At 48.0% G+C, this 14,315-nt stretch overlaps 1 non-coding gene across 1 annotated transcript; it reads right to left on the bottom strand.

The window, feature by feature from the left end:
- Positions 1-13,420: 13,420 nt before the first annotated feature.
- Positions 13,421-13,609, bottom strand: LOC119451184 (U2 spliceosomal RNA). The gene has a single exon (XR_005191711.1). It is a non-coding gene; the product is annotated as a U2 spliceosomal RNA (small nuclear RNA).
- Between the last annotated feature and the right edge of the window lie 706 nt (positions 13,610-14,315).

The raw sequence follows: 14,315 nt of genomic DNA, 5'->3' as shown, positions 1-14,315 counted from the left end.
TGTTCTTGCGTAGAATCGCGATGAATTTAACGGGCCACGTTCACGAGCCTCCGGATCTTAGTTTCTTCGCCTACGCGATCTCTCGGCTTCCCTCAATCTAAACTCGGGATGTTCTCTTCTGCGACGCTTGGTTACAGCTTCCCTAGGTCTCGCTTCAGTCTTCGGCGAGTGTCCAGTTCTCTGGTCGAAACCTGCTGAGCCACCGCCGGAGGCATCGGCTGCAGTCACGGACACCGGACTCGTTCGGCGCAAACGCGGGGAAACGCGGTCGGCGTCGGCAGCATTTCTACGCGTCCCACTGCCACCTAAAGCCCCTATATAGGGGCTTTAGGTGAAACTGCTAGCTGAGCCGTTGCCTAGTAAGCGCCGGCGTTGTATCGCCGGAGGAGCCGGAGTTGCATCGTATATACAGAAGGGGCGGCTCGGTGGGATTCGTTGGCAGGTATGGAAAGTGAGTCGAAGAGACTGAAAGAAGCCAGGCTTCGTCGTTGGAACGAATCCAAGAGGAGGCACCGAGCCGAGGAGACGGAGGAAGAACGAGCCGCACGCCTCCAGAAGCGTCGTAAGTTCGAAGCGGCCAGGCGTGTGCATTCAGATGAGGGTGGTTCGTCGTCTAGTTCGGCATCTCGTGCCAGGGCCGCAGATCAACGACGGAATGAAACACCAAGCTAAAGAATAACATTAACCGTACCTCTCGCTACGGACACCCAGGCATAACTGAGTTAAGCCACAGCCAATTTTTATACTCCACCCGGTTCGGCGCGTCGCCAGCGGTCGCCCTGCCCGTCCACTTCCTGATCGCGGCCTCACAAGGCAGGAGCGGTCGCTCCTGCTGCGCCTCCAGATTGGCTGCTCCTGGACGGCTTCCCGGAAGTACAGCAAATGCCGGGCTTCACCCCCGGCCTGCTCAGCGTGGGGAGAGGAGGAAAAAATGGACCATCTACTTTGTTTCTGCCCCGCCTTCTCCAAAGAAAGGGCTTCTCTCTACGCGTCATTCCGACGCCTAGGACTCCGTACGGACTCCGCTTCGCAGCTGCTCTTTCCCGGCCGGCACCACGGCTCCGCCTTCACGCACCTTCTCACATTCTTGGAGGACACGGGGCTGTCGTGCAAATTGTGAATGCGCCGCCTGGCTACCCCGACAGTCAAGGGCTGTGTAATCGCCTCGACCTTCTCTCTTTTTTCTTTCTCTTTTCTTTCTTCTCTACATCCCCCGCCCCTTTACTAAGGCGCTGAGTCGTGCTCCCTAAAGGGCTGCAGAAAATAGCATCTCTTCCTCTTCACAAATTCTTCACACAATTTCTCTCTCTATACTCTGCTTTCACTGTCTCTCAGCTCTCCCTCCCCAGCCTCAGCAAAGCTGCGGACGACGGAATGATCATTATAGCGAGGTTCTAACAGCTCCGCTGTAAAAGGAGTCGCAGAGAGAGAGAGAGAGCGAAAAAAATATGTCGCAGTTTCGCCCGAAATGCGAAGCATCAATTGCGATAGCAAATTAGTAGAGAGCTATTCGGAGTAGGGATAGTAGTTTTATCGGCTACATAAACTTGGACACATTGGCTTACTAACTGAATTAACAAGCGTGGTGTCAGCTCGCACAAGGAAACACGAGTAGATCACACTGAATGACCGAAGACAACGACTGTCAAAACGCTGGCATCAAGCGCAGCCGCCGCAGCGGGTGAAGGTTCGCCTGGTGTATCCCTTCAACGGAAATTGAGCGGCGAATGCACAGCGCATGCAAAGGTCAGAACCGTGTGGAGATAACAGACGGTACGGGCGACCTCCACGCCGGGCAAAGTGCAGAGGAGTTGTGCAGAGGAGAAGCTGCCCCCCCCCCCTCCCTCCCGCGCTGCCTTCCCACTTTCTTGCTTTCGCGTGGGAGATTGAGTGGCCAGTTGCCCTTGCGCCGGTTGCAAGATAAGAATTTGGTGAAGCAGCACAGCGTCGCCCGCCTCCCTCCCTCCCTTCTTCCCATAGCCCGAGGACCTCCGTGATAGCGCGCGTCCCGCGCGCGTTTTCACTCTCGCATACGGCGCCCGGCGACGATTTTATCGCCCTTGGACTTTATACGGAACCTCACGGCGACGGCTACACCGACGGCAGAAATCCGCTTGAAGTGTCCATATAATTGCTATCGCAAATAAAAAACGAGTGAGCTAAAGTTTTAAGAGCATACTTTTAAGCGACAATTGTATTATCAGAACGCACATTGTAATTTTACGTAGGAGTGCTCATGATTTTGCTGACGTTGTGCTGACCTGGTAAACATCGAGCTAATGTAGTGACATCATTAACGGTCTGCGGCCGAAAAATGTACCGTTAAACCTTGCCAGCACAGCAGCGTGGTTGTCATCTTAACTGACCTAGGTCATTTCAGGCTAGCGTAGTGTTCTTGGTGAGTGACACAGCGTCAGCTGTTACGAACTTATCCTTGCTCCGTCGTATTTTCTGTCCCTTTCCATCTGGGCCACGGTGTTTGCAGGAACAATTTTGAAAATAATCCGCAAACATGGGTTAAATTTCGCTATAGATAGTGGCGCATGCGCAGGGACTGATGAAGCCCATCGAGCGCGCAAGGTAAAATTTCAAATTCCGCAATGGAGAAACTTGATAGAAACGTTAGAATTGCGAGTGGGCACAATTTGGTGGACATGACCTTCGGCAACGTCCCAATGGGAGCGTCGCAGCTGATTATGTTCTCAAACGGGTTTATGAAGGATGCTAGCAGCCAGTACACAGTAAAACATGGGCGTGAAACTTTGCATTAGTCAGCGGACTTATCACATTTACAACTGAATATCTAGCAAAGTGTCGGGTAAACTCCTAGTAGATCGTTAGTGGAACGGCAGGCACTTGAGATAATTCGACGGAGGGCTGTCTCAGAGTTTCCAATGGCCATTCATGCAAACTTTGCATACAATAGGTGCACGAAAATTTTAATCTTTTACCGATAGCTCCCCCCGTTTCTCTCTTTCTGCAGGCTCGCGACCTGATGTTACCGTGCCTGTGCGTCAGAAGCCTGCTCATTATCTGCTCATTCTGGGCGCATTTCATGCTTCCTCAATACCGTAAGGGGCAAACGACCGTTGCACTGGGCACTGTCAAATTTTCTGAGTACGCAGTTAAGACCAAGTCTAGGAGAAACTCCCTTCTCTCTTTTTTTTCTTCAAGTCTTATGGGTGTGTTTGTTCGCTTTGAGCATTAGTGTTGAAACCCTATGGCATACGTTAAACTTTAAGATATTGGTAGCGGAAGGTTCTGGTGGTGGAAAGTGAGAAAAATTAAGCAGCTTGTGCCAGCAATATTTTATATAGTCGGACGTGATTGCAGTGAACTCACATGATGATTTACTTAATTTCAGTTGAAGCACCACTACTACCTGATGCGCAGGTAGTACGTGACGCCTGAGTTCGAGCAATGCTGGCACCCGTGCAGTGAACTTATGTTGCGTGGTAGAGTAATCTCAGAGCCTTTACATTAAATGGATGCTTGTGGATCACGCGTATATTTGTTCACACTTGAAGACCCGCCTAGTTGTAAGGTGTGTTTACGAGCCCGCTATACGCTTTAGGAGAGAACGTTGGGTGTCATAATTAGAGCTTGTTTAATGCATCGCCATGAATTGTAAAAGAAGCGTTCCTTTTAAGTCACACGGGGTGAAATATTCCTTAGTAAGGAGGGTTTTCTCCGTGCTTCACTAATGTTTGCACTATTCTGAGCACTGGGACACTTAAGTGAAATATAGTAGCTCCATCTCTTGGCATCATAGAAGCCAAAATTTTCACCCATTTAACCCTTGAAAAAAATTCAGCACAATCTGAGAACGTCGTCTCAATATACCCGTGAGACGTTTCGAGAGTGCCTCGGTAATTACCCAGGGCCCCTCTTCACGGTTTCCCTTTGAGGGGTTTTGGCAATAACCGTGGAGCTATTCATCAGGTGCGTGCTCACCACTTTCTCTGCCGAAAAAAAAAAAAAAAGAGGCAGTGCAGTAATACGAATCCCTTGGACGAGCATTATAGTGGCTTCACACTCGCACGAATTCTGGCAGAGTCGCAAAGCATCGCCATTCATCCGAAGTGAGGAGGGCCGTTCGCACTGCGCTTAAGAGCGTGTACACGTCAGAGGTGATAACCCTGAAACAGTGACGGTATAGATACAGTCTAGTATAGGTTCCGTGCTTAAGCTTTTTATGAAATAGTGGACATGCTGAAATAAAATTTCAATGCATTAGGCAGGATGCGAAAGTAATATTCGTGCAGGAAGTGTGCGTGAAATTCGGAGAGATCAGCTCAGTTATTGGCGGCTCGCTTTGCATGTGAGGAAATTCATCTTACCTTGATAAATTGTGCCTGTCGCAAAATGAAACTTTTCTGCAACGACTCTTTCAGGCTAGTTTGAAAACGTTAGGCTCCAGCAACGCACTTCCAAGCGATTGTACAGAAACAGCGCTGAAAGCCTTATACGTATTTAATATTTTCTACAGTTGTGTGCGAAACCAATCGCCCCCCCCCCTCCCTCCTTGCCCACCACCTCAAGAAAGAAAGGAAACAAATTAGGCTCGAAGTCGTCAGCGGACGGATGAGCAAGATGCGAAACGGCGCGTTACGCGAAACTTGCAGGAAACGGTTGCAGCGCGCAACCGTTGGCTTCCGTCGCGGTCGGATGATTTGTGGCAACTCCCTGCAGTGGCGTAATGTAGCTCAAATGCAGCTCCAATGCAGCTCGAATCCTGCTCAAAGCAAGCACTTAATGTAGCTCCAATTCTCCTGCGCTTGTGTAGTTCAAATCTAGCGCTAATGCAGCTCCACTAACTTGAAGCCTGGGGAAGTGAGTGATGCGCCGGTGCAGGAGTAGCGCTGGAGAGAGGAGCAATTGAGCGATGATGATGATGATGATTATGATGATGATGATGATGATGATGATTTATTGGCATCCCCTTTGAAACGGGGCGGCGACAAATAGTCACCTAGCCTGCTTGATTTAATCAGGTATACTATACATGTTCTTTATCTAGAATTTTTGTATACTTCTCATTATTATTTTTATTTTTCAAAAATTTACCTTGTGCCACTGCCTATGATTTTAAGAGATCAGGTCGCATCCATCTTTTCCGTGCTTTTTTTCCACCAGTACTCCAATCGTCTCTTGCTGATCTCTACGGCTGATCTGTTTATGTTTCCTTCCACTTTGAAACCAAGCGCTTCTGGGAGTTGCACGTTACCTACGGTTCTCGCTGGGTGGACCCCGTCGCATTCCATCAGGATGTGCTGAGTGGTTTCTGGATCTTTACTGCAGCATGCACATGTCTCATCTAGTTCCGAATATTTGTTCCGATATGTTTTCGTCCTTAGGCAACCGGCTCGAGCCTCAAATAGCAAGGCACTTCCCTTTGTGTTATCGTACTGATTTTCCCTTCTAATTTCTTTCTTCTCATTCTTGTAAATCTCCATTGTCCTTTTTGTTTCCATTCTTTGCATCCAATTCACGGTCTCTATTTCTCTCACTTTCTTTCTGATGACTCCTGGTTGTCTATTTGCAGTTTCGATTATCCTGTACTGGGTTGCCAACTTCCTTGACCTCTTCCTCCATTCTGTGCCACGCTTTTCATGCAGAGATACTTGTGCACTTTAGCCGCCCATTTATTTTCATCCATGTTCCTGAGCCTTTCTTCATAACTAATTTTGCTCTGTGCTTCTCTGACTTCAAAAGAGGCCCAACCCATGTCACCCTGCACTGCCTCATTTGTGGTATTACCGTGGGCTCCCAAAGCCAACCGGCCTACTGATCTTTGTTAACTTCCAAACCCGCCAATATATCCGATTTTAAGCACTTGTGTGGTGGTTGCACCCTCGCTTAAGCTGCGCTGGTACTAGTCTGGCGTTTCGGAAGCGATTTTAACGAGTTTCTGCTTATTAATGAACTTATACCTTGATTATTCCTGCCATTTAAATTATTCTGAATCACTTTAGTTTATTTTCAACCGGTTTTGATCAATGGTGCGCTTGTTTTCACCCTGTTTTGAGCACTTGTTTGTGGGCGTGATTACGACGGCCGCCGCCGACAGCCCGGGCCCGTAAAGTGTTTCGCACTTGAAAGAAATCGTAGAACTTTGACGTTTCCCATCCCAGTTCCTTGACTCTGTCTGTGTATGTGTGGGGGGTGAGGGTGCATATGCGTGTGTGTTCGTGTGTGTGTGTGCGTGCGTGTGTGTGTGAGTGTGTGCGCGCGCGCGTTTGCAGGTCATTGCGTTTAATTACTTTTCAAACATTCATTTTGCCAGGTGACCTCAAATCGAAAACTTAATTTTACACTGATTGTCTTGACACTGCCAGAAAGTCGAGCTGTATGGCTGGGTGGCGTGTCTGAAGGGATCAGCGTTTATATTCTTGGGTTCTATTGTCGTGTGCAACACTTGTATAGATCTTCCAAGGTCATTGTAATTGTTATGTACTGAAACCGAAGATTCCAGCCGAAGGACTTGGAAGCCAGTCGGATGAACAGATAACGTTTAGTTTCATTCTCCCATCTTCATGCAGAGGCGTGCACTAAGATGCAGCTTACTCGAAGGCGCCTTTTCACTGCTTGCAACTTCGTGACAGACGGTGGCGTTTCGGATTCGGAAACAAGGCGGCTGCCTTTTGATAAACACGCGGCTAACGCACATTGCCCCGGCACACATTACTGCGCCTAGGCGGCGACTGCAGCGGTGGTGTTGCGGGTAATTAGCGCTGCAAATAGCCGACCGGTCCCGTCCACGGACAGCGTCCCTACCCGATGGGAAAACTCTCGACGACTCGGTTCTCTTCGGCGAGAAGCGGCTGGCTTGGCAGCGACCGCATTTAGCGCGCGCCGCAAACAAATCTTCTCTGAGCGAAGAGGCCGGACGCGAGCCCCTGTTCTGCGGCAGCCACCAAGAACCCCGACGCAGAGGGGGGATGTCACCACGTGCATAGTCTGGCTCGGACGGTGCAAGGCGGAAAGTTCGTGTGCTCTGTTCATAGAATCATGTATAATGAACACACTTCGCCGCGACGACTCCGTGAGGAACGTTGAAAACAACCCGGATGCTGTTAGTTGATTCTATACGCGCTCATGCCATTTGGTGCGTCTTTCATGCAAAGTTTCAATTCAACGTAATTCAACTAAACCAAATTTTGATTTTGCCAGCAGTGGTTTGTACAACATTGTAACCAGCTTGGCAAGGGCCGTGGTGCCCTGTGAAACAACAGTAGTGCTAATGCAGCACAGGTAGATATTCTACACAGTGATTTTCACGCTGAAGACTGCAGGAGGAACATAAAGCGTAAAAAAAAAATATGCGCAGAAAAAATGCGCATGTACTTACATGCAGATATAGCATACACACATAATATAAGCTAACTTGCGTCAATTATTGACGAATGCCATGCTGACTCTATCTAATGTGGCATCGCTGTTCCAGAGACTGAGCACAAAATAAGCTTCTAGAAGTAAGCAAACCGTGACAAGAGAACGCCATTAAAGTCAGATTGATTGTCGTGTTCATTGCTGTTCGGGCGGCGTTTAGGTTACCGACGACAGAATTCCATATGAGGTTAGGAAGAAGGTATCCTATTTATTCACTGTTGTATTCTCATCCCAGCGGGAGAACAACACCTAATGGTAGATACTTAATCAGATATGCTGTAGGCCTGGCGACATGGTCTGTCATACGAGGCACCTACGACCATATAGAATCTCTTTGCCACCAGCTGAAAGCATGTGCATATACCCAAATAATACGGCTGCATAACTTGGACGGAAATGTTTAATTATACTACGCTCATATGCATTCAACACAGTGTTACGATTCCTTTAGGGCAGCGATGCCCGGACCACGTGTAGTCAACTCTGATTCACTTCGGACCACGTGCAAACGCATGGTAATCGGCGTGCCTAACGATCTCGCTCGGCAACCTGAATAGACGGGTCAGTCACGAGGGTCAGAGACGAAACCACCGTGCCGCCATCAACCCTTCCTCCCCCGCTGAGGACGTTCACCGCGCTCCGGTCCCCCACCATTTCAACTTCTGGTTTGCCCCTTGTCCTGCAGTGACAGAGAAGAAAGGGAGATATTGCCGGGATGGTGGAGGGTATAAGAAAGCCAGCCAGCAGCCTAGTGGAGAACACTTTTGCTTTGCCCTAGCGTGCAGGTGCATGCACGCTGAACTTTTCTTGTATGTTTTCTTTGGAGCACACCGCTCACTCGTAACCATGTATTGAACTTACTGTTACTTGTGTTTACGTCGCCTCGTCTTCCCGGCCGGACCCTCTCCGATGGTCAACCTTGTTCGAGTTCCAAGCAGACGCTGTTGAAGGTTCCCCAAACCCCGGCCCGTAACAACAGTCATCGGTAGAGGCCTGACACAGGAGCCTGTGCATTATTCATGTTTTCCGATGCTATCACCGTACTTTAATGCTAAAGGCGCGCTCCAGGCAGTGTTCTGGAGAGTGGCCCATTAATAAATCTGCATACGAGTACATGTGACACGTGGCATATTCAGGCAACCTAGGAAACGTCGACAAATCTGTGGGAATGATATCCAACATTTACTACAATGACTCTGAGCCAAGCGACAGAGAAAAGTCTGGCAGCAATTACTGCAGTGGAGGCAGGGAGCCATCGCATAATAGAAACGCACTGTTCTTGCACCATTGCAGACATCTTTGAAGAGCTGAAAAAAAAAGAAACACATCTGGAACTTTCTGTTTCAGTTTTAGATTTAGTTGGACAATTTCATTATGCAGCCTATTATACAGTTTAACTAAACTAAAATTTGCGCTAGTCTATTGGGCTCATCTTACCAAGATGGGGCCTAATAAAACATTGATGTCCAGTATAGAAGGCCCATAAGTGAAAAGTAAGGGAGAATTTTGTGTACGTTTCCTCTAGAACATAGTGAAAATCTGTTTGTCTACGGAGAAGAGATCTACACATCCCATAATTTCCTAATGCTGCTCGTAATACTACTGCACCAATGTATCCAGGACACAAAATAATACATTAAGAGCATAAAAACGTTGATGCACGCAAATATGACATTTTTGTTTTGTTTGCGTGATACAAAGTGTCGCTTTATGCGCTCTTAGTAAAACTTGCTGTTGGGCTAGTTGGTAACTCGTCATAGTGCATATGACTCGTCATAGTTTGTGTGAATGAGGGAGTGCAAAATTGCGCCTAATTCATTATGCGCTCTTGCTTAAGTAATTAAGCAATTGCTGCTTGCCAGCTCTGCAAAACTGTGAGGTACCGCAACATTTCACCCAGCTTGCTGAAAATGTCTTGAGTGTCCTCATGCTGTTGAAATAAAATACACAAAAAATTCTGCGCATTATCGGCTGCATCTTGAACACCGTTTGTTCAAGTACCTTCTGGGCAGCCTGCTCATCATAGTCTGCAGAGTCTACAGAACCTCGAGGACATCCTGAATTGTTCTTTCTATGGTGTCAGCTATGCATGTTTGCGTGATATCGTCGACTCTGGTGTAGCTGTTTATATTCACAGAAACGCTATTCGCCTCTCACAAAGCTATGCAGAGCCGCCTTCTCCAAATCTGCTGATCCGGGCCCCTCGCTCAGTTGAGTAGCAGTCGGCAGTGGTGGATGTGGATGTTAGACTTAACCACATTAGGGGTTCGTGTTAAGCGTATTTCCATTTGTAATAGACTTGTGCCTTACCAAGTAAATGTTCACACATAGTTGCCCATTCTAAAAAATCGAATTAACCGAGTGAGTCTGAACGGCAACCTACAATATATTACCAATAGACCTTTAAATTAAAGAAAAAGTGCACAGGGATGGCTTGAGCCCAACATCAGGAAAGTCATGTGGAGTAAAAAAAATATGTAGGTTCGAAAAACAAAGCGATGGTAAACAGAATTTTATAAAAAAAAAAACTCGAATAAAAAGCGAGCCTGGCTTAAGGCAAATAGGTAAATATATCATTCTACTACTTGTGCGATGTGATTGGAATGTGGTTACACAAGAATATATTTTGCCAGATGATTTGGTTCGATGTTCCACCAAGCTTTCTGCTAAATGTTAGAGTCAAATCTGGAAAGTGCTTGGTACTGAGAATACCGTTGAAAGTAATTGAGTTAACAGTGAATACCGCGTGAAGGTAATTCGTCTTTTTCTTTTCTTTTTCAGGGCCGAAACAGGGCGGTTTTAAAATCAGAATCGGGAATTTACTCGCTGACGAAAGCGTTCTCATGGACTTGGCGATAATGGCGAATTAATTCCTGTTTTTCGTCATCAACCGCCTGTCGCTTGCTTACGTCTTGCTCAAGGTATTATACGATTCCCGCTTATATGCTTGGCACAAGCATTTCTGACCATTAAAATTTGGAGCAGAAGTTTCACGACGTTGTTAGAGCGATCTTGCTTTGCTATAAACAATCACGTAGCTCAGTTTATACGTAAGGTGGTTAACTCAGTGGATGTTATTATTTTCACAACGTCATGCTCAGTACTAGCGTACGCAGCAAGCTGCAGCGACAGACCCGCTGAAAGACGGTGCCCATACATACAGCCGCAGGTTGGCTATGCCCGCTAGTTCTGTGCAGCTTGCCATCCTCATCATCAGGCTATATTTATGTCCACTGCTGGACGGAGGCCTCTCCCTGCGATCTCCAATTACCCCTGTCTTGCGCTAGCTGATTCCAATGGTGCCTGCAAATTTCCTAACTTCATCACCCCACCTAGTTTTCTGCCGTCCACGACTGCACTTCCCTTCTCTTGGTATCCATTCTGTAGCTCTAATATTCCACCGGTTATCCATCCTACGCATTACATGGCCTACCCAGCTCCATTTTTCCGCATAATGCCAACTAGAATATCGGCTATCCCCGTTTGTTTTCTGATCCACACCACTCTCTTCCTGTCTCTTCACGTTAGGCCTAACATTTTTCGTTCGATCGCTCTTTGTGCGGTCCTTAACTTGTTCTCGAGCTTCTTTGTTAACCCCGAAGTTTCTGCCCCATATGTTAGCACCGGTAGAATGCAATGATTGTACACTTTTCTTTTCAACGACAGTGGTAAGCTCCCAGTCAGGATTTGGAAATGCCTGCCGTATGCACTCCAAGCCAATTTTATTCTTCTGTAATTCTCTTTATTATGATCAGGGTCACCTGTGAGTAATTGACCTAGATAAAGGTACTCATTTACAGACTCTAGAGACTGACTGGCGATTCTGAATTCTTGCTCCCTTGCCAGGCTATTGAACATTATCTTTGTCTTCTGCATATTAATTTTCCACCCCACTCTTACACTTTCTCGTTTAAGGTCCTCAATCATTAGCCCCCATTGTTACTGAATAGGACAATGTCGTCTGCAAACCGAAGGTTGCTGAGATAGTCGCCGTTGATCCTCACTCCTAAGCCTTGCCATAAATCATGCCAAATGTTCTAGTAACGACTGTCTCTAAGTGAGAAATACAGATATAGAGCACTGCACGGGCCGATTTTTTCAGCCCGGGCCCGGCCCGGGCCCGTTTTTACGTTGAGCGGCCCGCCCGAGCCCGATCAAAACTTTTATGGCGAGACCCGGGCCCGGCCCGGGCCCGGAAATATTCTACGTTACCCGCCCGGCCCGGCCCGCCACCCCTTTACCTTAGGCCCGAGCCCGGCCCGAGCCCGACTCGAAACCGGCCCGAACCCGGCCCGAGACCGAAAAATAATGTTTTTCAGAGTTGAGACACCCGAGAATAACTCGCTGCACGTTACATGCACACCACCAGAAAGCCCGAGCCCGGCCCGGGCCCGAGTCAAAAAGCACACGCCGTGCCCGAGCCCGGCCCGCGCCCGTGAAAAAACTGTGCTACCCAGCCCGGCCCGGCCCACGGGCCGGGCCGGGCTCGGGCTTACCCGGAAGCCCGAGCCCGTGCAGTGCTCTAATACAGAATATTCGAAGCAACGTGACCGTTCTCGTTCTTGTTTGACAATATTCAGCATGTGGTGGAAATCAGGGTTTCTAGCACGATGGGGATTAAGATCAATTACGACTTCGACGATGGTCAGCACTGAAGTCTTGACAACTTAACGGTAATTCTGAGACTGCCATTAGTTTTGAGACACTCGCTTTTGGGATATGCCGTGAACTGTGCGAATTGGTGGTCTGCAAAGATGTGCAGTGCGCGAGGAAGGCTCTTTTAGAATAATATAATAAATAGATGTGTGCATGTTGCCCTAAGCGTGGGAAGAAATAGGTCGAAATAAATGTAGTCGGTCGTTTATTGTGCGTATAAAGTGTGCATATAGTCAAGTGTGCGCCCATTCATTTATTCTTGACACGTTGACGAAAGAGTGGGCGAAAGTTTCCGTGCCAATTGGGGTAGATGTGTGTAGATACTGTACGCGGAAACTACTATGACAGGAAGCGGCGTTCGGCTTTCTTCAGGGGTGATGCGCTTGGGAAAGGAGCCTGCGCCCTGAATTCCCATCGAAACCAACGTGAGCACGAAAAAAAAGTGATGTCTGGGCCACTCCCACTCTCTTTGTCATTGTTTAACGACGGCTTTTATACTTGCCGACGTTCAGGGGCTGAAGCGCTTTCTTTTGAAGGTTAGCGATACAACGCTGGCGGATGAGCAAATTTTTGTGTCCTAGAGGAAAGCCGTACATATTGAAGTGCCGGAAGCCCATGCCTATGGTCTGTTGCAGCAGCCGTTTGCGAACTTGGACACACAGATTCATTCCATTCCTTAATATGCTGTCACTCTTCTTGCAGCCAACTACTGCACAGGCCTTCAATCCACATGATTCAATCCAGCATGATTAGAGCAGAGTGCGTTAGCGAAAACTCAGTTGCATTTCCGACAGCTGATCGCACAGCAGAAAGGTAGAGAAGCGGTAATAGTTTCGTATTCGTGCGCTGTCGCATGAGGCCACGCGTGGCGCGTCGCCGAAAGCGCCATCTCGTTTCTGTAAAATAAACTGCTCTGCCAAAAGGGTCAATAGTTCGGATATATTCACCGTCTACAAGCATGGGTGTATAGCCCAATGGGTAAGACACTCGGCTTTTGAGCGTGAAGTCGTGGGCTCGGAACTCACCACCACCAACGAGTGACATCACTACACTTTCATATGTAAAAGAACCAGCCTAGCAAATGATTTCATTGGTGTAGTGATTGCGCTGTGGAAAGGCCACGCATACTTAGGAGTACCAAAGTGCAGCGTGAACACGATGAGCGGCGACGGGAACAACAACGTCAATATGCACAACGTCGTCCAGCTTAGGCTCGGCAGGACCCAGTTCAGGGCGACGTCCTATTGGTCTATTGGATCAGGTGATACCACAGCTTCGCTGGCCAGCCACCTTCCCAGCGTGGAATGGAGCCAAATTTTTACAGTGAAGCTGTATATGGCTAGTTTCCAGCGAATCGATGTCCGTAGACCTAAACCCGCGGGTCGATCCCCAAGATTGTGCAATACCGGGTCCAATACCTCATCCTGCAGCGGATGTGAAGCAGGCTTCAAGCACTCCACCAACTTGCGTAAATAAGTTTTATATCTTGGGTCCAAATACAATTCGTATCAGATATTAAGCTGATCTGAACAGATACTACACGTCGACCCGCGTCGGCCATGTTTACGTTCGCACCATACACGTGCATGCCATCCCGCGTATTCAAACTAGTGTCTACCAATCCGAGTGTATTCTGTCTTCTGACGTCCTGCTCTACGTAGGTTCCTTTCCTCAGTTCTGCTATGGCTGTGAAATGGGTAGGCGGCGTGTTGTACGGTCTGAAGAAGAGCAGCGTACCTACCAACAACGACGGCGCGAACAGAAAAGGGAATGGGCGAGGCGGCGGTGGAAGGAGACCACCGACGATGAGCGGGCCGCGGACGCCAAGCGTAAGCGTGCTGCCCGCCAGGACCGTGAGGCGGAAAGAAATGCGAACCGTCCATGCGGCCCCTATCCCGCAAACTTGGGACGTTTCACCGGAGCAACGGTAAATCACCACATACGCAGCTTCGCTGGTCATCCACCTTCACTGAGTGGAATGGCACTGAATTTTTTCCTTTGGAATTTATTCTCTTCTTTATAAATTAATTTCTTTATAACGATTCGTATTACGACAGTCGGACAGGTTTCCTCGTTGGGTAGGCATAGAACTGCTTACCAATTTAACAAAGAAATAGTAGAGATATTGCCTCGGCCTGCTCTGCTATTCTACCGCAAGAGGATACAACTACTGTTACTGACACCCGCAACTCACAAATAGGCCTTTATTATGACGACGAATATGCGTGGCTACCCCTTAAAAACGAGTACTATCAAATCAAATAAAA

The sequence above is a fragment of the Dermacentor silvarum genome, chromosome 4 (genome assembly GCF_013339745.2).
Source record: "Dermacentor silvarum isolate Dsil-2018 chromosome 4, BIME_Dsil_1.4, whole genome shotgun sequence".
Lineage (NCBI taxonomy): Eukaryota > Metazoa > Arthropoda > Arachnida > Ixodida > Ixodidae > Dermacentor > Dermacentor silvarum.
Note: the sequence above shows the minus strand (reverse complement) of the source record. Positions and strands in the feature narration are given on the sequence as shown.